Source organism: Ranitomeya imitator, chromosome 3 (assembly GCF_032444005.1).
Source record: "Ranitomeya imitator isolate aRanImi1 chromosome 3, aRanImi1.pri, whole genome shotgun sequence".
NCBI classification, from domain to species: Eukaryota; Metazoa; Chordata; class Amphibia; order Anura; family Dendrobatidae; genus Ranitomeya; species Ranitomeya imitator.
Genome location: NC_091284.1, coordinates 661,592,053 through 661,615,727, shown reverse-complemented (window position 1 = coordinate 661,615,727; position 23,675 = coordinate 661,592,053). Strand labels below are relative to the sequence as shown.

At 51.7% G+C, this 23,675-nt stretch overlaps 1 protein-coding gene across 2 annotated transcripts in view; it reads left to right on the top strand.

Annotated features, from left to right (window-relative positions):
• Positions 1-20,679: 20,679 nt before the first annotated feature.
• Positions 20,680-23,675, top strand: part of RUBCNL (rubicon like autophagy enhancer) — a 60,715-nt gene continuing 57,719 nt past the window's right edge. Inside the window, exon 1 of one of the 2 annotated variants that reach the window (XM_069758275.1) lies at positions 20,680-20,856. The gene's annotated coding sequence lies outside the window, so the exon portion shown is untranslated. Of the gene's footprint in view, positions 20,857-21,467; positions 21,529-23,675 lie in introns of those variants that run through there. The other variant, XM_069758274.1, reaches the window with a different exon arrangement.

Sequence of the window (23,675 nt, the reverse complement as noted above, 5' to 3'; positions counted from 1 at the left end):
TAAACATTGGAGCTCCCCCACAAGTGACCCCATTTTGGAAACTAGACCCCCCAAGGAACTTATCTAGATGCATATTGAGCACTTTAAACCCCCAGGTGCTTCACAGAAGTTTATAACGCAGAGCCATGAAAATAAAAAATAATTTTTCTTTCCTCAAAAATGATTTTTTAGCCTGGAATTTCCTATTTTGCCAAGGATAATAGGAGAAATTGGACCCCAAATATTGTTGTCCAGTTTGTCCTGAGTATGCTGATACCCCATATGTGGGGGTAAACCACTGTTTGGGCGCACGGCAGGGCTCGGAAGGGATGGCACGCCATTTGGCTTTTTAAATGGAAAATTAGCTCCAATCATTAGCGGACACCATGTCACGTTTGGAGAGCCCCTGTGTGCCTAAACATTGGAGATCCCCCAGAAATGACACCATTTTGGAAACTAGACCCCCAAAGGAACTAATCTAGATGTGTGGTGAGGACTTTGAACCCCCAAGTGCTTCACAGAAGTTTATAACGCAGAGCCATGAAAATAAAAAAAAAAAATTATTTTCTCAAAAATGATCTTTTAGCCTGCAATTTTTTATTTTCCCAAGGGTAACAGGAGAAATTTGACCCCAAAAGTTGTTGTCCAGTTTCTCCTGAGTACGCTGATACCCCATATGTGGGGGTAAATCACTGTTTGGGCACATGCCGGGGCTCGGAAGTGAAGTAGTGACGTTTTGAAATGCAGACTTTGATGGAATGCTCTGTGGGCGTCAAGTTGCGTTTGCAGAGCCCCTGATGTGGCTTAACAGTAGAAACCCCCCACAAGTGACCCCATTTTGGAAACTAGACCCCCAAAGGAACTTATCTAGATGTGTGGTGAGCACTTTGAACCCCCAAGTGCTTCATAGAAGTTTATAATGCAGAGCCGTGAAAATAATAAATACGTTTTCTTTCCTCAAAAATAATTATTTAGCCCAGAATTTTTTATTTTCCCAAGGGTTACAGAAGAAATTGGACCCCAAAAGTTGTTGTCCAGTTTCTCCTGAGTACGCTGATACCCCATGAGTGGGGGTAAACCACTGTTTGGGCACACGTCGGGGCTCAGAAGGGAAGTAGTGACTTTTGAAATGCAGACTTTGATGGAATGGTCTACGGGTGTCACGTTGCGTTTGCAGAGCCCCTGGTGTGCCTAAACAGTAGAAACCCCCACAAGTGACCCCATTTTAGAAACTAGACCCCCCAAGGAACTTATCTAGATATGTGGTGAGCACTTTGAACCCCCAAGTGCTTCACAGACGTTTACAACGCAGAGCCGTGAAAATAAAAAATCATTTTTCTTTCCTCAAAAATTATGTTTTAGCAAGCATTTTTTTAGATTCACAAGGGTAACAGGAGAAATTGGACCCCAGTAATTGTTGCGCAGTTTGTCCTGAGTATGCTGGTACCCCATATGTGGGGGTAAACCACTGTTTGGGCACACTTCAGGGCTCGGAAGTGAGGGAGCACCATTTGACTTTTTGAATACGAGATTGGCTGGAATCAATGGTGGCGCCATGTTGCGTTTGGAGACCCCTGATGTGCCTAAACAGTGGTAACCCCTCAATTCTACCTCCAACACTAACCCCAACACACCCCTAACTCTAATCCCAACTGTAGCCATAACCCTAATCACAACCCTAACCGCAACACACCCCTAACCACAACCCTAACCGCAACACACCCCTAACCACAACCCTAACCCCAACACACCCCTAACCCTAACCACAACCCTAATTCCAACCCTAACCCTAAGGCTATGTGCCCACGTTGCTGATTCGTGTGAGATATTTCCGCACCATTTTTGAAAAATCCGCGGGTAAAAGGCACTGTGTTTTACCTGCGGATTTTCCGCGGATTTCCAGTGTTTTTTGTGCGGATTTCACCTGCGGATTCCTATTGAGGAACAGGTGTAAAACGCTGCGGAATCCGCACAAAGAATTGACATGCTGCGGAAAATACAACGCAGCGTTTCCGCGCGGTATTTTCCGCACCATGGGCACAGCGGATTTGTTTTTTCATATGTTTACATGGTACTGTAAACCTGATGGAACACTGCTGCGAATCCGCAGCCAAATCCGCACCGTGTGCACATAGCCTAATTCTAAAGGTATGTGCACACGCTGCGGAAAACGCTGCGGATCCGCAGCAGTTTCCCATGAGTTTACAGTTCAATGTAAACCTATGGGAAACAAAAATCGCTGTACACATGCTGCGGAAAAACTGCACGGAAACGCAGCGGTTTACATTCCGCAGCATGTCACTTCTTTTGTGCGGATTCCGCAGCGGTTTTACAACTGCTCCAATAGAAAATCGCAGTTGTAAAACCGCAGTGAAATGCGCAGAAAAAAACGCGGTAAATCCGCCATAAATCCGCAGCGGTTTAGCACTGCGGATTTATCAAATCCGCAGCGGAAAAATCCGTAGAGGACCAGAATACGTGTGCACATACCGAAACCCTAACCCTAGGCCTAACCCTACCCCTACCCCTAACCCTAGCCCTAGCCCTACCCCTAACCCTACCCCTAACCCTATTCTAACATTAGTGGAAAAAAAAAATTTCTTTATTTTTTTATTGTCCCTACCTATGGGGGTGACAAAGGGGGGGGGGTCATGTATTATTTTTTTTTATTTTGATCACTGAGATATAATCTATCTCAGTGATCAAAATGCACTTTGGAACGAATCTGCCGGCCGGCAGATTCGGCGGGCGCACTGCACATGCGCCCGCCATTTTGGAAGATGGCGGCGCCCAAGGAGAAGACGGACGGGACCCCGGCTGGATCGGTAAGTATGATGGGGTGGGGGGGGGCCGTGGGGGAGGCCACGGGGGGGGGGATCGGAGCACGGGGGGGGATCGGAGCACGGGGGGGAATAGGAGCGCGGCAGGCGTGGAACGGAGCACGGGGGGGCTGGAACGGAGCACGGGGGGGCTGGAATGGAGCACGGGGGGGTGGAACTGAGCACCGGGGGGGGTGGATCGGAGTGCAGGGGGGGTGATTGGAGCACGGGGGGATGATTGGAGCACGGGGGGAGCGGACAAGAGCACGGGGGGGAGCGGAGCACTGGACGGAGGGGAGCCGGAGCAGTGTAACGGCCAGATCGGGGGGCTGCGGGGGCGATCGGTGGGGTGGGGTGGGGGCACATTAGTATTTCCAGCCATGGCCGATGATATTTCAGCATCGGCCATGGCTGGATTGTAATATTTCACCCGTTATAATAGGTGAAATATTACAAATCGCTCTGATTGGCAGTTTCACTTTCAACAGCCAATCAGAGCGATCGTAGCCACGAGGGGGTGAAGCCACCCCCCCTGGGCTAAACTACCACTCCCCCTGTCCCTGCAGATCGGGTGAAATGGGAGTTAACCCTTTCACCCGGCCTGCAGGGACGCGATCTTTCCATGACGCCGCATAGGCGTCATGGGTCGGATTGGCACCGACTTTCATGACGCCTACGTGGCGTCATGGGTCGGGAAGGGGTTAAACACGTATGTGAAAGAATGGTACCAGTGTCATCAGTTTTTTTTTTCTTTCTGATCAGTGTGTCATTAGTCTGTGCTCCGTGTGGACGTTTTTACCGGTGTCATCAGTGATTTTCAAGGATGGATAAAAAAAAATAAATGACAAAACTTCTCCTATACTTTCCAAAGTTAAATATGGACAGCACTTGGAAGCCATCTGTGTGCTGTACATGTTTTTCATGGACCCATAGATTTGTATTGCCACTTTTCATGCACCATACCGGAGTAAAATGAATATGTCTCTGAGTTTTTCCCAGACACACAGTTCATGAAGAAACAAGGACATGTGAATAGCACCATAGAATGTAATGGGTACGTGTTCTACAAGATACAACACATACATGCAATACAGACGTCTTAAGTAGGTGTTAGGCCATGTTCACACATTCAGTATTTGGTCAGTATTTTACATCAGTATTTGTAAGCCAAAACCAGGAGAGGGTGATAAATACAGAAGTGGTGACGTGTTTCTATTATACTTTCCCTATGATTGTTCCACTCCTGGTTTTGGCTTACAAATACTAACCAAATAATGAACGTGGCCTTACACTGAGAGCCTTGTCATCTTAGTTGCTGCCTATGCAGAGTGCAGCAGCAAAAGACAAAGTCATCTTGGCTGCTACAATCTGCATAGGATCCTGGCTGCTTCAGTTATCTCGCACACCAGGCTAATATACTCTGTACACTTTTGTAACTCCAGGAAGATGTGTTCGTGGGGGTAGTGGGTAAAATGTTGCATCCCCATAGAATCTAGCACTTAAAGCAACTGCTCCTGTGCCCTCCTCCAAAGCTATGCCACTGGGTATGCCGGTTTTATTGGGTCATTGCGCTGTCCAATGAGCACAGAGAAGGAATATATGTCTGAAGGAGCACTTAGAGCTGGCAGGAGACAGAGGGAGGGGGTGCACAGAGCTCTGCAATAGACAAAGAAGCTAAAGGGGGACAGAAAGTTTACAGAAAAGGAGATCACAGGAAGAGGAAATTGCAGGGTAGAGGCTGTGATGACAGATGAGCTACTGAAAACGTCAGCACCCTGGTTACACACAGCGTACACACTACAAGATCAAAATAGGAAACTTGGACGAGGTTGCAAAATGAATGACGGAATGAAGATGGCAGACAAACTTAGAGCATCACATTAAAGGGATTTTTGGGCTAAGAACAAAAGTTTGCAGGCACTCTGCGACTGCCGAATTGTGGCGGTGTGCGAGAAATGTACTGTCATGATTCCCGTGTGCTCCCAGGCACTTCTCACTAGTTGGCAAGCAACCGCAAAAGTGCAATGTGCATACATGTGGTCATGTAACCGCCCACTAGCAATAGTGACAGTGTGGGTCTCACACCTACGATTGGTTCCATTGTAATGGGAGTAAGAACTCCCTGACCTGAGGTTCCAATGGTCGGACCCCCAGATCTCAGTAAGTTACCACCTATCCTGTGCTCCATTCTACTGGGAGTATTGACACACCCACCAGGGCGGTGGGATACTCGGAACGGGATCGGACAGTTCTCTGGGGAAATCACGGGGCCGTGACCCGACTCCGTAGCCCTGGCTGTGCCGTAAAATGGAGAATATGTATATGGGATTTAACGTGACGCCACCTGTGGTGTTCGGCAACGGATGGCCGACACTGCTAAAGGAGACCGCTGGGGCTGATGGTGACGCAGCTGGAATGGTTCTACTCTCCACAGGTGTAGCAGGACCCCAGGACTACTGGTTCCGTTTGTCAGGCTTGTGGTGCAGGAGTCAGGGCGCAAGAGATCACTGAATGACACAAGGGCTGTAATTTTCTTTTCCTTGATGGTTGATAGTACAGACCGGGGTACTGGTAACAGATCGTAATGGAGAGGCGGGCAGTCTGGAAGCAATTTTTGGATACACCTGGCCAGGTAGGTACAGAGGCCTTCCTTCTGCGCGGTCCTGCCTTTTTTTCCTTGCTGCCTAACAGCTCACCCTCCTGCTGCTGTCTCTCTCCGTTTTTATAAACTAACCGTTGTCCGCATGGCAGGCAGCTCAAGCTTATCACAGGTGCTGCTCCTTTGAGTTGGCACCAGGCTCTGGTATGTTGCTGTGCCGCCGGGTATTAGATCGAACCAGGAGACCTGCAGTCCCCTGCCCTCCGGATTTAGCTGCCGGAACTTCAGTACCCACACAACCACGGACTCTGGTTCCTAGCGCTCAGCTCTGGGGCGAGTTTAATCACAGCTCCACTCCCCAGCTTCTGCTCTACTTCTCTCCTACTGACACCTGGTAAGGGGACCCCTCCTTGCTTCCAGGCATGACATTACTCCCTGTGAGGTAGGCAATGCCCCTGTGGCAACCGGACTCCTGGAGTGCCACATTTCCCCCTAGTGAAATTCAGTACTCCCAGACTGAGGAAACAAATAATAATCAAATTAACAAGTGAACAATCATAACTCATAACGATTTACAAGATTTCAAAAATAAAAATCACAAAAACCAGAGCTCAAAAATAGTCCTACTGACGATTAGTCCATGCTTCATTGTCCATTAATGAGCCAGGTTGGTAACTATATACAAGTATTGTCCTGGTCACAATGAGTCCAGTGACCCAATCGTCCATTAAATCACGTAAAATAGGATTGCTCAAGAGTTCTTACAGAGTCTCTGTAGGCTCATATGCTTGATGGTTACGTACTTACATTACATATTTACGTATCTTATTTACACAAACTACTTACATGCAGAACCTTACGGGGATTTGACCTAGGGAAATATGGGTAGACCTTCGTAGCACTAGTACTGGTGTAGTGCGCTCTCTATTGGCTGCGCTACGGGTGACTCTACGTAGCACGGGTATACCTGATGTTCTACGACCATTGGTCGTCTACTTTGTGAACTCGTATCTTCCTTTTGCGTACCTGTTCACCAGGTGACAAGGGAACTGCAGGGACGTGCTGATTATAATTTCTTTCCTGCCTCTGTCTTGCCTGGGACAAACTTTTCTATACATATTCTTGCACCTTGTGATATTGCTGCTGCCGCTCCGTATCCCAGTCTGCATCTGGTTATGTTGTTTCAGGTGTTAAAACTCCCATGTCCAAGTCAATGGGTAACTTGACAGGTCTTGCCCTCATCAGGTAGGCGGGTGTACAGTTGGTGGAGATCACCGGGATGTGGTTATATAAGTCTTCCTCATGCCAACCCAGTAGAATCGTAGTTCCAACTTCTTCCACCTGAAGTGTCCTGCTCCATTGTGGTACGCTTCTAAGGTCATTGACGCATCTTGCTTCGGGACTACCACCTGCCAGAACAGTTTGTGGGTTCGGGAGTTGACGCTTCTCCGACACAGCTTCCCCTCATAGATGAGCAGCTTGCCCTTCTCCTTCCACAACTGTTGGGTCTCTTGTAGTGCATCTGGACCAGGGTGCGAATCAGCTTGTCAGCAATTCCTTTACTAGGCGGACTGCCGGATTGCTGTCCTGCATTTCTGCCCATCCATGGTGGGGCAATGGGTTAATTGTTGCACGGCATAGCGCTTGTCCCTCATTCAGTGGGAACACTGGGCCGCACCGGGGCAGTAGAAGGCTGGTAACAGGATTTCTTCGAGTTCCTCTGGTTCTTCTCCCCCACCCAGTAAGTTGGCTATCCTGGACAGCGCATCAGCATTAGCGTTTTTATGCCCTGCCCGGTATTTGATGGTAAACTCGTAGTTGGACAGCCAAGCCATCCATTGCTGCTCCAACGCACCTAGCTTAGCAGTTTCAAGGTGGGTCAGGAGATTATTATTATTACTGACACCTGGTAAGTGGACCCCTCCTTGTTTCCAGGCATGACATTACTCCCTATAAGGGAGGCAATGCCACTGTGGCAACCGGACTCCTGGGGTGCCACAGTAAGAGCTCCCTGACCTGGGATCCCAGCGGTCGGACCCCCAGAAATGAGTGATTTACCACCTATCCTGTGCTCCATTGTAATGGGAGAAAGAGCTCCCTGTCCTGGGGTCCCAGCGGTCAGACCCCCAGAGATTAGCAAGTTACCACATGCCCTGTGCTCCATTGTAATGGAAGTGCTCCCTGACCTAGGGTCCCAGCGGTCAGACCCCCAGAGATCAGTAAGTTACCACCTATCCTGTGCTCCATTGTAATGGGAGTAAGTGCTCCCTGTCCTGGGGTCCCAGCGGTCAGACCCCCAGAGATCAGTAAGATACCATCTATCCTGTGCCCCATTGTAATGGAAGCGCTCCCTGTCCTGGGGTCCCAGCGGTCAGACCCCCAGAGATCAGTAAGTTACCACCTATCCTGTGCTCCATTGTAATGGAAGTTGTTATGATTCCTGGAGTGGACCCACTGGATCACGGTGACGACCGTTCCCAGGCGAGCTGACCAGTTGGAACCGACCCCTATACAGGGACCGTTAGGGGCAAGTCTAGAAGGGAGATACACCGCTATAGCTTGTGCAAGAGGAGTGGCTCGAGGACAACGAGGAGATTCAAGGGTACTCACCGAGGACCAGATGGGCGGAGCAGCCACAGAGAAAACCCAGGACTCAGGACACGGCAGGGTTCACACAAAGGGTACCAGATCCTGGACGGAGCAGAACACGCACTGGAAGCATACAGGGACAGAGCAGAGCACGCACACACTGGAAGTGTGCAGGGACAGAGCAGAGCACACACACACACTGGAAGCGTACTGGGAATTGACATACAGAAACCTAAGTGGACATGGAGGGAGCACAGAAAGGCACAATAATAATCAAGCGCTTCCTCTAGCAGGAAGCGACCTGATATACCCAGAGGACACTGCCCAGGCAGGACAGTGCTTCCGGGTCAGTATAACCCGGCATCATAAAGAAGCCAGGAGTGCGCGCGACCGCGACCTAAGTGGCCTAGCGCACATGCACAGGGAACGGGATCCCCGAGGACCCAGAAGAGGAGGGACGTGGCAAGGGACCTGTGAAGCAAGGTGAGTATCACAGTGTGCTGTAATAGAAGAGCTCCCTGCCCTGGAGTCCCAGCGGTCAGACCCTCAGAGATCAGTAAGTTACCACCTAGCCAGTGCTCCATTGTAATGGGAGTAAAGGTACCGTCACATTCAGCAACTTTCCAACGATCATGACCAGCGATACGACCTGGCCGTGATCGTTGGAAAGTCCTTGTGTGGTCACTGGAGAGCTGTCACACAGACAGCTCTCCAGCGACCAACGATGCCGAAGTCCCCGGGTAACCAGGGTAAACATCGGGTTACTAAGCACAGGGCCGCGCTTAGTAACCCGATGTTTACCCTGGTTACCATTGTAAATGTAAAAAAAAAAAAAAACACCACATACTTACATTCCGGTGTCTGTCGCGTCCCTCGCCGTCAGCTTCCCGCACTGACTGTGAGCGCCGGCCGGCCGTAAAGCAGAGCACAGCGGTGACGTCACCGCTGTGCTTTACGGCCGGCGCTCACAGTCAGTGCGGGAAGCTGACGGCGAGGGACGCGACAGACACAGGAATGTAAGTATGTAGTGTTTTTTTTTTTTTTTTACATTTACAATGGTAACCAGGGTAAACATCGGGTTACTAAGCAAGGCCCTGCGCTTAGTAACCCGATGTTTACCCTGGTTACCAGTGAACACATCGCTGGATCGGGGTCACACACTCCGATCCAGCGATGTCAGCGGGTGATCCAGCGACGAAATAAAGTTCTGGCCTTCTAGCTCCGACCAGCAATGTCACAGCAGGATCCAGATCGCTGCTGCGTGTCAAACACAACGATATCGCTATCCAGGACGCTGCAACCTCACGGATCGCTATCGTTGTAATGTTGTTCAGTGTGAAGTTACCTTAAGAGCTTCCTGTCCTGGGGTCCAAGGGGTCAGACCCCCCCAGAGATCAGTAAGTTACCCTCTATCCTGTATCTGTGGTCCCAGCGGTCAGACCCCCAGAGATCAGTAAGTTACCCCTATCCTGTATCTGTGGTCCCAGCGGTCAGACCCCCAGAGGTCAGCAAGTTACCCTCTATCCTGTATCTGTGGTCCCAGCGGTCAGACCCCAGAGATCAGTAAGTTACCCCCTATCCTGTATCTGTGGTCCCAGCGGTCAGACCCCCAGAGATCAGTGTTGCCCCCTATCCTGTATCTGTGGTCCCAGCGGTCAGACCCCAGAGATCAGTAAGTTACCCCCTATCCTGTATCTGTGGTCCCAGCGGTCAGACCCCCAGAGATCAGTAAGTTACCCCTTATCCTGTATCTGTGGTCCCAGCGGTCAGACCCCCAGAGGTCAGTGTTGCCCCCTATCCTGTATCTGTGGTCTTAGCGGTCAGACCCCCAGAGGTCAGTAGTAACCCCCCATCCTGTATCTGTGGTCCCAGGGTCAGACCCCCAAAGGTCAGTAAGTTGCCCCCTATCCTGTATCTGTGGTCCCAGCAGTCAGACCCCCAGAGGTCAGTGTTGCCCCCTATCCTGTATCTGTGGTCCCAGTGGTCAGTAAGTTGCCCCCTATCCTGTATGTGTGGTCCCAGTGGTCGGACCCCCAGAGATCAGTAGTAACCCCCCATCCTGTATCTGTGGTCCCAGGGTCAGACCCCTAGAGGTCAGTAAGTTGCCCCCTATCCTGTATCTGTGGTCCCAGCGGTCAGACCTCCAGAGATCAGTGTTGCCCCATATCCTGTATCTGTGGTCCCAGCGGTCAGACCCCCAGAGATCAGTAAGTTACCCCTAATCCTGTATCTGTGGTCCCATCGGTCAGACCCCCAGAGGTCAGTAGTAACCCCTCATCCTGTATCTGTGGTCTCAGCGGTCAGACCCCCAGAGGTCAGTAAGTTGCCCCCTATCCTGTATCTGTGGTCCCAGCAGTCAGAACCCCAGAGGTCAGTAGTAACCCCCCATCCTGTATCTGTGGTCCCAGGGTCAGACCCCCAGAGGTCAGTAAGTTACCCCCTATCCTGTATCTGTGGTCCCAGCGGTCAGACCCCCAGAGGTCAGTAGTAACCCCCCATCCTGTATGTGGTCCCAGGGTCAGACCCCCAGAGGTCAGTAAGTTGCCCCCTATCCTGTATCTGTGGTCCCAGCGGTCGGACCCCCAGAGGTCAGTAGTAACCCCCCATCCTGTATCTGTGGTCCCAGGGTCAGACCCCCAGAGGTCAGTAAGTTGCCCCCTATCCTGTATCTGTGGTCCCAGCGGTCAGACCCCCAGAGGTCAGTAGTAACCCCCCCATCCTGTATCTGTGGTCCCAGCGGTCAGACCCCCAGAGATCAGTAAGTTGCCCCCTATCCTGTATCTGTGGTCCCAGCAGTCGGACCCCCAGAGGTCAGTAGTAACCCCCCATCCTGTATCTGTGGTCCCAGGGTCAGACCCCCAGAGGTCAGTAAGTTGCCCCCTATCCTGTATCTGTGGTCCCAGCGGTCGGACCCCCAGAGATCAGTAAGTTACCCCCTATCCTGTATCTGTGGTCCCAGCGGTCAGACCCCCAGAGATCAGTAAGTTACCCCTATCCTGTATCTGTGGTCCCAGCGGTCAGACCCCCAGAGATCAGCAAGTTACCCCTTATCCTGTATCTGTGATCCCAGCGGTCAGACCCCCAGAGGTCAGTGTTGCCCCCTATCCTGTATCTGTGGTCTTAGCGGTCAGACCCCCAGAGGTCAGTAGTAACCCCCCATCCTGTATCTGTGGTCCCAGGGTCAGACCCCCAAAGGTCAGTAAGTTGCCCCCTATCCTGTATCTGTGGTCCCAGCAGTCAGACCCCCAGAGGTCAGTGTTGCCCCCTATCCTGTATCTGTGGTCCCAGTGGTCAGTAAGTTGCCCCCTGTTGTGAATTCTGTGGCTGAATTCACTTCTGTGGTCACAAGTGGTATTGCAGTCTCTGGGCTTCCTCCCTCAGGTGTTTTGGTGAGCTCGTTGGCTGCCTTGCTATTTAGCTCCACCTGAGTCTGTCTTCCTTGCTCCTTGTCAATGTTCCAGTGTTGGATCTGAGCTACTGCATCTTTCCTTGGGCCTGCTGCTCTGCTAGATAAGTGCTTCTAGTTTGTTTCCGTTTTTTCTGTCCAGCTTGCTATTATCTTTTGCTGGAAGCTCTGAGAAGCAAAGGGGTGCACCGCCGTGCTGTTAGTTCGGCACGGTGGGTCTTTTTGCCCCTTTGCGTGGTTTTCGTTTTAGGGTTTTTTGTAGACTGCATAGTTCTCTTTGCTATCCTCGCTCTGTCTAGAATATCGGGCCTCACTTTGCTGAATCTATTTCATTCCTACGTTTGTCTTTTCATCTTGCTAACAGTCATTATATGTGGGGGGCTGCCTATTCCTTTGGGGCATTTCTCTGAGGTAAGTCAGGCTTGTATTTCTATCTTCAGGCTAGTCAGCTCCTCAGGCAGTGCCGAGTTGCATAGGTAGTGATAGGCGCAATCCACTGCTGCTTATAGTTGTGTGAGGATAGATCAGGTACTGCAGTCTACAGAGATTCCACGTCTCAGAGCTCGTCCTATTGTTTTTGGTTATTGCCAGATCTCTGTATGTGCGCTGATTACTGCACGCTGTGTTGCCTGATTGCCAGCCATAACAGTACAAGGAGCCACACCAATGATTCCCAATAGAGGGAAAAAAGAAATCCTGACATCATTTTTTTTTCTTAGCTCTGTCTTCAGTCTTTTTTTTCCCCTAGACATTAGAGTGCTTCAGGACACAGCTGTGGACATGGATATTCAGGCTCTGTGCTCCTCAATGGATAATCTCGTTGTAAATGTACAAAAGATTCAAGATACTATTGATCAGAAATCGATGCTAGAACCAAGAATTCCGATTCCTGATTTGTTTTTTGGTGACAGAACTAAGTTCCTGAGCTTCAGAAATAATTGTAAGCTATTTTTGGCCTTGAAACCTCATTCTTCTGGTAATCCTATTCAACAGGTTTTGATTATTATTTCTTTTTTGCGCGGCGACCCACAGGACTGGGCGTTTTCTCTTGCACCAGGAGATTCTGCATTGAGTAATGTTGATGCATTTTTCCAGGCGCTGGGATTGCTTTACGATGAGCCTAATTCAGTGGATCAGGCTGAGAAAAATCTGCTGGCTTTATGCCAGGGTCAGGATGATGTAGAAGTATATTGTCAGAAATTTAGGAAGTGGTCAGTACTCACTCTGTGGAATGAATCTGCGCTAGCGGCTTTGTTCAGAAAGGGTCTCTCTGAAGCTCTTAAGGATGTAATGGTGGGATTTCCTATGCCTGCTGGTTTGAATGAGTCTATGTCCTTGGCCATTCAGATCGGTCGTCGCTTGCGCGAGCGTAAATCTGTGCACCATCTGGCGGTATTGTCTGAGAGTAAACCTGAGCCTATGCAGTGCGACAGGACTATGACTAAAGTAGAACGGCAAGAACACAGACGTCTGAACAGACTGTGTTTCTATTGTGGGGATTCTACTCATGCTATTTCTAATTGTCCTAAACGCACTAGGCGGTTCGATAGCTCTGCCGTTATTGGTACTGTACAGTCCAAATTCCTTCTGTCCATTACCTTGATATGCTCTTTGTCATCGTATTGTGTCATGGCGTTTGTGGATTCAGGCGCTGCCCTGAATCTGATGGATTTGGATTATGCTAAACGTTGTGGATTTTTCTTGGAGCCTTTGCGGTGTCCTATTCCGTTGAAAGGAATTGATGCTACACCTTTGGCCAAGAATAAGCCTCAGTACTGGGCCCAGCTGACCATGTGCATTGCTCCTGCACATCAGGAAGTTATTCGCTTTCTGGTACTGCATAATTTGCATGATGTGGTCGTGTTGGGGTTGCCATGGCTACAAACCCATAATCCAGTATTGGATTGGAACTCTATGTCGGTAACCAGCTGGGGTTGTCAGGGAGTACATGGTGATGTTCCATTTTTGTCTATTTCGTCATCCATTCCTTCTGACATCCCAGAGTTCTTGTCGGACTTTCAGGATGTATTTGAAGAGTCCAAGTCTGATGCCCTACCTCCGCATAGGAATTGTGATTGTGCTATCGATTTGATTCCTGGTAGTAAATTCCCTAAGGGTCGTTTATTTAATTTGTCCGTACCTGAACACACCGCTATGCGCAGTTATGTGAAGGAGTCCCTGGAGAAGGGACATATTCGCCCATCGTCGTCACCATTGGGAGCAGGGTTCTTTTTTGTAGCCAAGAAGGATGGTTCGCTAAGACCGTGTATTGATTACCGCCTTCTTAATAAGATCACTGTTAAGTTTCAGTATCCCTTGCCATTGATTTCTGACTTGTTTGCTCGGATTAAGGGGGCTAGTTGGTTTACTAAGATTGATCTTCGTGGTGCGTATAATCTGGTGAGAATCAGGCAGGGAGATGAATGGAAAACGGCATTTAATACGCCCGAGGGTCATTTTGAGTATCTGGTGATGCCGTTCGGACTTGCCAATGCTCCATCTGTTTTTCAGTCTTTTATGCATGACATTTTCCGTGAGTATCTGGATAAATTCTTGATTGTTTACTTGGATGACATTTTGATCTTCTCAGATGATTGGGAGTCTCATGTGAAGCAAGTCAGAATGGTTTTCCAGGTACTGTGTGCTAATTCCTTGTTCGTGAAGGGATCAAAGTGTCTCTTCGGTGTGCAGAAAGTTTCATTTTTGGGGTTCATCTTTTCCCCTTCTACTATCGAGATGGATCCGGTTAAGGTTCAGGCCAACCAGGATTGGACTCAGCCGACATCTCTAAAAAGTCTGCAGAAATTCCTGGGCTTTGCTAATTTTTATCGTCGCTTCATCTGTAATTTTTCTAGCATTGCCAGACCATTGACTTTGACCAAGAAGGGTGCTGATTTGGTTAATTGGTCTTCTGCTGCCGTGGAAGCTTTTCAGGAGTTGAGGCGTCGTTTTTGCTGTGCCCCTGTGTTGTGTCAACCTGATGTTTCTCTTCCGTTCCAGGTCGAGGTTGATGCTTCTGAGATTGGTGCAGGGGCGGTTTTGTCACAGAGAGGTTCTGGTTGCTCAGTGTTCAAACCATGTGCTTTCTTTTCCAGGAAATTTTCTGCTGCTGAGCGTAATTATGATGTGGGCAACCGAGAGTTGCTGGCCATGAAGTGGGCATTCGAGGAGTGGCGTCATTGGCTTGAGGGTGCTAAGCATCGCGTGGTGGTTTTGACTGATCATAAGAACCTTACTTATCTTGAGTCTGCCAAGCGCTTGAATCCTAGACAGGCCCGTTGGTCGTTATTTTTTGCTCGTTTTGATTTTGTGATTTCATACCTTCCGAGCTCTAAAAATGTGAAGGCGGATGCTCTGTCTAGGAGTTTTGTGCCCGACTCTCCGGGGTTATCTGAGCCGGCGAGTATCCTCAAGGAAGGAGTCATTGTGTCTGCCATCTCCCCTGATTTGCGGAGAGTGTTGCAGAAATTTCAGGCTAATAAACCTGATCGTTGTCCGGCCGAGAAACTGTTCGTCCCTGATAGGTGGACTAGTAAAGTTATCTCTGAACTTCATTGTTCGGTGCTGGCCGGTCATCCAGGAATCTTTGGTACCAGGGAGTTGGTTGCTAGATCCTTCTGGTGGCCATCTCTGTCGCGGGATGTGCGTGCTTTTGTGCAGTCCTGTGGAATTTGTGCTAGGGCTAAGCCCTGCTGTTCACGTGCCAGTGGGTTGCTTTTGCCCTTGCCGGTCCCGAAGAGGCCTTGGACACATATTTCGATGGATTTCATTTCTGACCTTCCCGTTTCTCAAAAAATGTCGGTCATTTGGGTGGTCTGTGATCGCTTTTCTAAAATGGTCCATCTGGTGCCCTTGGTTAAATTGCCTTCCTCCTCTGATTTGGTGCCTTTGTTCTTCCAGCATGTGGTTCGTTTACATGGCATTCCTGAGAATATTGTTTCTGACAGAGGTTCCCAGTTTGTCTCGAGGTTCTGGCGAGCCTTTTGTGGTAGGATGGGCATTGACCTATCTTTCTCCTCGGCCTTCCATCCTCAGACTAATGGCCAGACCGAACGAACCAATCAGACCTTGGAAACATATCTGAGATGTTTTGTTTCCGCTGACCAGGATGATTGGGTGTCATTTTTGCCGTTGGCTGAGTTCGCCCTTAATAATCGGGCCAGCTCGGCTACCTTGGTCTCTCCATTTTTCTGCAATTCTGGGTTCCATCCTCGTTTCTCTTCAGGACAGGTTGAGTCTTCGGACTGTCCTGGTGTGGATTCTGTGGTGGACAGGTTGCAGCAGATCTGGACTCAGGTAGTGGACAATTTGACCTTGTCCCAGGAGAAGCCTCAGCTTTTCGCTAATCGCAGACGCCGTGTGGGACCCCGACTTCGTGTTGGGGATCTGGTTTGGTTATCTTCTCGTCATATTCCTATGAAGGTTTCCTCTCCTAAATTTAAACCTCGTTTTATTGGTCCGTATAGGATTTCTGAGATTCTCAATCCGGTGTCTTTTCGTCTGATCCTCCCAGACTCCTTTTCCATACATAATGTATTCCATAGGTCGTTGTTGAGGAGATACGTGGCACCTATGGTTCCATCTGTGGAGCCTCCAGCCCCTGTTTTGGTGGAGGGGGAATTGGAGTATATTGTGGAGAAGATTTTGGATTCTCGTGTCTCTAGACGGAAACTCCAGTATCTGGTCAAATGGAAGGGTTATGCTCAGGAAGATAATTCCTGGGTTTTTGCCTCTGATGTCCATGCCCCAGATCTTGTTCGTGCCTTTCATGTGGCTCATCCTGGTCGGCCTGGGGGTTCTGGTGAGGGTTCGGTGACCCCTCCTCAAGGGGGGGGTACTGTTGTGAATTCTGTGGCTGAATTCACTTCTGTGGTCACAAGTGGTATTGCAGTCTCTGGGCTTCCTCCCTCAGGTGTTTTGGTGAGCTCGTTGGCTGCCTTGCTATTTAGCTCCACCTGAGTCTGTCTTCCTTGCTCCTTGTCAATGTTCCAGTGTTGGATCTGAGCTACTGCATCTTTCCTTGGGCCTGCTGCTCTGCTAGATAAGTGCTTCTAGTTTGTTTCCGTTTTTTCTGTCCAGCTTGCTATTATCTTTTGCTGGAAGCTCTGAGAAGCAAAGGGGTGCACCGCCGTGCTGTTAGTTCGGCACGGTGGGTCTTTTTGCCCCTTTGCGTGGTTTTCGTTTTAGGGTTTTTTGTAGACTGCATAGTTCTCTTTGCTATCCTCGCTCTGTCTAGAATATCGGGCCTCACTTTGCTGAATCTATCTCATTCCTACGTTTGTCTTTTCATCTTGCTAACAGTCATTATATGTGGGGGGCTGCCTATTCCTTTGGGGCATTTCTCTGAGGTAAGTCAGGCTTGTATTTCTATCTTCAGGCTAGTCAGCTCCTCAGGCAGTGCCGAGTTGCATAGGTAGTGATAGGCGCAATCCACTGCTGCTTATAGTTGTGTGAGGATAGATCAGGTACTGCAGTCTACAGAGATTCCACGTCTCAGAGCTCGTCCTATTGTTTTTGGTTATTGCCAGATCTCTGTATGTGCGCTGATTACTGCACGCTGTGTTGCCTGATTGCCAGCCATAACAGCCCCCTATCCTGTATGTGTGGTCCCAGTGGTCGGACCCCCAGAGATCAGTAGTAACCCCCCATCCTGTATCTGTGGTCCCAGGGTCAGACCCCTAGAGGTCAGTAAGTTGCCCCCTATCCTGTATCTGTGGTCCCAGCGGTCAGGCCTCCAGAGATCAGTGTTGCCCCATATCCTGTATCTGTGGTCCCAGCGGTCAGACCCCCAGAGATCAGTAAGTTACCCCTAATCCTGTATCTGTGGTCCCATCGGTCAGACCCCCAGAGGTCAGTAGTAACCCCTCATCCTGTATCTGTGGTCCCAGCGGTCATACCCCCAGAGGTCAGTAAGTTGCCCCCTATCCTGTATCTGTGGTCCCAGCAGTCAGAACCCCAGAGGTCAGTAGTAACCCCCCATCCTGTATCTGTGGTCCCAGGGTCAGACCCCCAGAGGTCAGTAAGTTACCCCCTATCCTGTATCTGTGGTCCCAGCGGTCAGACCCCCAGAGGTCAGTAGTAACCCCCCATCCTGTATGCGGTCCCAGGGTCAGACCCCCAGAGGTCAGTAAGTTGCCCCCTATCCTGTATCTGTGGTCCCAGCGGTCGGACCCCCAGAGGTCAGTAGTAACCCCCCATCCTGTATCTGTGGTCCCAGGGTCAGACCCCCAGAGGTCAGTAAGTTGCCCCCTATCCTGTATCTGTGGTCCCAGCGGTCAGACCCCCAGAGGTCAGTAGTAACCCCCCCATCCTGTATCTGTGGTCCCAGGGTCAGACCCCCAGAGATCAGTAAGTTGCCCCCTATCCTGTATCTGTGGTCCCAGCGGTCAGACCCCCAGAGGTCAGTAGTAACCCCCCATCCTGTATCTGTGGTCCCAGGGTCAGACCCCCAGAGGTCAGTAAGTTACCCCCTATCCTGTATCTGTGGTCCCAGCGGTCAGACCCCCAGAGGTCAATAGTAACCCCCCATCCTGTATGTGGTCCCAGGGTCAGACCCCCAGAGGTCAGTAAGTTGCCCCCTATCCTGTATCTGTGGTCCCAGCGGTCGGACCCCCAGAGATCAGTAGTAACCCCCCATCCTGTATCTGTGGTCCCAGCGGTCAGACCCCCAGAGGTCAGTAAGTTGCCTCCTATCCTGTATCTGTGGTCCCAGCGGTCAGACCCCCAGAGGTCAGTAGTAACCCCCCATCCTGTATCTGTGGTCCCAGGGTCAGACCCCCAGAGGTCAGTAAGTTGCCCCCTATCCTGTGTCTGTGGTCCCAGCGGTCAGACCCCCAGAGATCAGTAGTAACCCCCCATCCTGTATCTGTGGTCCCAGGGTCAGACCCCCAGAGGTCAGTAAGTTGCCCCCTATCCTGTGTCTGTGGTCCCAGCGGTCAGACCCCCAGAGGTCAGTAGTAACCCCTTATCCTGTATCTGTGGTCCCAGCGGTCAGACCCCCAGAGGTCAGTAGTAACCCCCTATCCTGTATCTGTGGTCCCAGGGTCAGACCCCCAGAGATCAGTGTTGCCCCCTATCCTGTATCTGTGGTCCCAGCGGTCAGACCCCCAGAGGTCAGTAAGTTGCCCCCTATCCTGTATCTGTGGTCCCAGCGGTCGGACCCCCAGAGATCAGTGTTGCCCCCTATCCTGTATCTGTGGTCCCAGCGGTCAGACCCCCAGAGGTCAGTAAGTTGCCCCCTATCCTGTATCTGTGGTCCCAGCGGTCGGACCCCCAGAGATCAGTGTTGCCCCCTATCCTGTATCTGTGGTCCCAGCGGTCAGACTCCCAGAGGTCAGTAGTAACCCCCTATCCTGTATCTGTGGTCCCAGGGTCAGACCCCCAGAGATCAGTGTTGCCCCCTATCCTGTATCTGTGGTCCCAGCGGTCAGACCCCCAGAGGTCAGTAAGTTGCCCCCTATCCTGTATCTGTGGTCCCAGCGGTCGGACCCCCAGAGATCAGTGTTGCCCCCTATCCTGTATCTGTGGTCCCAGCGGTCGGACCCCCAGAGGTCAGTAGTAACCCCCCATCCTGTATCTGTGGTCCCAGGGTCAGACCCCCAGAGGTCAGTGTTGCCCCCTATCCTGTATCTGTGGTCCCAGCGGTCAGACCCCCAGAGGTCAGTAGTAACCCCCCATCCTGTATCTGTGGTCCCAGGGTCAGACCCCCAGAGGTCAGTGTTGCCCCCCATCCTGTATCTGTGGTCCCAGGGTCAGACCCCCAGAGGTCAGTGTTGCCCCCTATCCTGTATCTGTGGTCCCAGCGGTCAGACCCCCAGAGGTCAGTAAGTTGCCCCCTATCCTGTAGCTGTGGTCCCAGCGGTCAGACCCCCAGAGGTCAGTAAGTTGCCCCCTATCCTGTGTCTGTGGTCCCAGCGGTCAGACCCCCAGAGGTCAGTAGTAACCCCTTATCCTGTATCTGTGGTCCCAGCGGTCAGACCCCCAGAGGTCAGTAGTAACCCCCTATCCTGTATCTGTGGTCCCAGGGTCAGACCCCCAGAGATCAGTGTTGCCCCCTATCCTGTATCTGTGGTCCCAGCGGTCAGACCCCCAGAGGTCAGTAAGTTGCCCCCTATCCTGTATCTGTGGTCCCAGCGGTCGGACCCCCAGAGATCAGTGTTGCCCCCTATCCTGTATCTGTGGTCCCAGCGGTCAGACCCCCAGAGGTCAGTAAGTTGCCCCCTATCCTGTATCTGTGGTCCCAGCGGTCGGACCCCCAGAGATCAGTGTTGCCCCCTATCCTGTATCTGTGGTCCCAGCGGTCAGACTCCCAGAGGTCAGTAGTAACCCCCTATCCTGTATCTGTGGTCCCAGGGTCAGACCCCCAGAGATCAGTGTTGCCCCCTATCCTGTATCTGTGGTCCCAGCGGTCAGACCCCCAGAGGTCAGTAAGTTGCCCCCTATCCTGTATCTGTGGTCCCAGCGGTCGGACCCCCAGAGATCAGTGTTGCCCCCTATCCTGTATCTGTGGTCCCAGCGGTCGGACCCCCAGAGGTCAGTAGTAACCCCCCATCCTGTATCTGTGGTCCCAGGGTCAGACCCCCAGAGATCAGTGTTGCCTCCTATCCTGTATCTGTGGTCCCAGCGGTCGGACCCCCAGAGATCAGTGTTGCCTCCTATCCTGTATCTGTGGTCCCAGGGTCAGACCCCCAGAGGTCAGTGTTGCCCCCTATCCTGTATCTGTGGTCCCAGCGGTCAGACCCCCAGAGGTCAGTAGTAACCCCCCATCCTGTATCTGTGGTCCCAGGGTCAGACCCCCAGAGGTCAGTGTTGCCCCCCATCCTGTATCTGTGGTCCCAGGGTCAGACCCCCAGAGGTCAGTGTTGCCCCCTATCCTGTATCTGTGGTCCCAGCGGTCAGACCCCCAGAGGTCAGTAAGTTGCCCCCTATCCTGTAGCTGTGGTCCCAGCGGTCAGACCCCCAGAGGTCAGTAAGTTGCCCCCTATCCTGGGCGATGACTGGTAAGGTGCAGGAAGCACAGGCTCTGCCGTTGGTTTTGGGTAATTGGCCTTTGCCCCTTTGTAGCTGTTACTTCTGGTTTGCAGTAATATGAAGTGTCGCGGCTGGTTGTAATCTTATCGGAGTTTCTGCGTCTCCTGAAGGCCAGCAGTGGGATCAGTGATGCCCTGGGGCAGATAATGGCCGCACACAGCCGCGCACTCGGTGACCCAGGAGAAGGAGCAGTGCGGAAGACCCGGGCGGGGGAGGGGCCAGAGCCAGCTGTGGGCGGAGCCGCCGGCACAGTGTGCAGCAGGGAGGGCGGAGCTAGCGCGGTGTATACATCACAACCGCCGGGCACTGCGGGGTCACACTGCGGACCGCACTGAGCAGCCGCCGGCCCCGTTATGTAGCCGGAGCCATTATCACGGGGACACTCATAGCTGACCGGAGGGACGTGCCCGAGATTACTGCCGCCGGTACCTGAGGTGAGCGGCGGACACTCGGCGGCTGTGACTGCCGGGAGCGGGGTCACGTGTCCAGTGCACATCGCGCTGTTGTCAGCCAGTGATGTGAGACCCCCAGAGAGAGAACTGCGCGCGGCTGATGGCTCCCCCAGAGCGATGGCTGCAATAATTATCTCCAAGTTTCTAGAACTGGTGACTATTAGTGTGAGGGAACCTCAGGGGTCACACCTGGGCTAGGTCTGCTGCAGAAGACCCCAGTATTATTTATTTATATAGCACCATTAATTCCATGGTGCTGTTCATGAGAAGGGGTTACATCAAAATTCAAATATCACTTACAGTAAATACACTAACAATGACAGACTGATACAGAGGGGCGAGGACCCTGCCCTTACCCTGGGCTTACATTCTACAGGATTATGGGGAAGGAGACAGTAGGTCAGGGACTGCAGTAGCTCCAATGGTGTTGAGGTGGCCGTGTGGTCTTTACAGGTTGTAAGCTTCTTTGAAGAGATGGGTTTTCAGGTTTCTTTTGAAGGATCCAAATGTGGTGGATAACCGGACGTGTTGGGACACAGAATTCCAGAGGATGGGGGATATTCGGGAGAAGTCTTGGAGGCGCCTGGATGAGGAGCGAATAAGCGTGGAGGAGAGAAGGAGGTCTTGGGAGGACCGGAGATTACGTGAGGGAAGGTACTGAGAGATTAGTTCAGAGATATATGGAGGAGACAGGTTATGGATGGCTTTGTAGGTCAGTGTTAGTAGTTTAAACTGGATATGCTGGGAAATTGGGAGCCAGTGAATGGATTTGCAAAATAGGAGTACCGAGAAAGTACTGGGAATAGAGGTTGGGGGTCCACTTCTGAATTCATGATAGTCAATTCCTACCCAAAGTTGGCCCCAATGATGTGAGGGTATGTTCACACGTTCAGGATTTCCATCCTTTTTTTTTCAGGACAGTTTTTTTTTAAAAAACTGCAGCTCTTGGCAGAAAACGCAGGTCCTTTTTTTGTCCGTTTTTGATGCGTTTTTTTATCCTTTTTTTACTGTGTGTTTCCTAGGAAGCTTTTTAGGGCTAAAATGGCTGAAAATACCCTACCCCTAACCCTACCCCTAACCCTACCCCTAACCCTACCCCTAACCCTACCCCTAACCCTACCCCTAACCCTATTCTAACCTTAGTGAAAAAAAAAAAAAAAAATTCTTAATTTTTTTTATTGTCCCTACCAATGGGGGTGACAAAGTGGGGGGGGTGTCATTTACTATTTTTTTTTTTTGATCACTGAGATAGGTTATATCTCAGTGATCAAAATGCACTTTGGAGCGAATCTGGCGGCCGGCAGATTCGGCGGGCGCACTGCGCATGCGCCCGCCATTTTGCAAGATGGCGGCGCCCAGGGAGAAGACGGCCGGACGGACACCGGGACGCCGGGTAAGTATAAGGGGGGGAGATTAGGGCACTGGGGGGGGGCATCGGAGCACTGGGGGGGGGCATCGGAGCACGGGGGGGGGGGCATCGGAGCACGGGGGGGGGGGCATCGGAGCACGGGGGGGGGCATCGGAGCACGGGGGGGGCGGGATCGGAGCACGGGGGGGCAGCCACACTCCGCCCACGCACTTCCGCCCGCTCCCCCGCACTTCCTGCTGCAGCGGTTCTGCACATCAAATCGCAGTAAAACCCGCAGATATATTTTTGATCTGCGGGTTTTACTGCGATTTTGACCTCACAATGGAGGTCTATGGGTGCAGAACCGCTGCGGTTCAGGAAGAAGAATTGACATGCTCCTTCTTTTTTCCGGGAGCTATTCAGCGCGGCTTTTTTTTTTACAATTTCCGGACCATGTGCACAGTGTGTCCTGTTTTCCATAGGGTACAGTGTACTGTACCCTGCATGGAAAACAGCTGCGGAACCGCAGCGGCAAAACCGCCGCGGTTCCGCGGTAAAAAACGCACTGTGTGAACATGGCCTAAGGCAGGCTGGGCCATCAATTTCAAGAAGTGGCTATACTGGTGTGTCCTCTCCCCCCCCCCGGTGTGCGGCGGATGCTGCCCTGTGTCAAACCTCCTCCCTCCCCCCCCCCCCCCCCGATGCGCGGCGGATGCTGCCATGTGTCCTCCTCCCCTCCCCCCCGATGCGTGGCGGATGCTGCCCTGTGTCCTCTCCCCCCGATGCGCGGCGGATGCTGCCCTGTGTCCTCTCCCCCCGATGCGTGGCGGATGCTGCACTGTGTCCTCTCCCCCCGATGCGCGGCGGATGCTGCTCTGTGTCCTCTCCCCCCCGATGCGCGGCGGATGCTGCCCTGTGTCCTCTCCCCCTGGTGCGCAGCGGGTGCTGCTCTGGGTCCTCTCCCACCGGTGCGTGGCGGATGCTGCCCTGTGTCCTCTCCCCCTGGTGCGCAGCGGGTGCTGCTCTGGGTCCTCTCCCACCGGTGCGTGGCGGATGCTGCCCTGTGTCCTCTCCCCCTGGTGCGCAGCGGGTGCTGCTCTGGGTCCTCTCCCACCGGTGCGTGGCGGATGCTGCCCTGTGTCCGGCTCCCTCCACCCCCAAACCCCCCCCCCCTGATGTGTGGCGGATGCTACACCGTGTCCTCTCCCCCCAGTGCGCCGCAGATGCTGCTCTGCGTCCCTAACCTTCCTATGAAATTCTATTTATGCAGACCTCTCATATTTGGGTCCTGGGTACAAAACCCACCAAGGACAACATCTCCATCAAGTGCAGGGAATATGGAATATGTTTATTCCCCCAATTATTTACGTATGTTCCATGTTCAAGATGCACAAGATACCTGTTATCCCTCTCCATATTTTGCACCTATAAGTGATGTTCATCCTTTTTATTC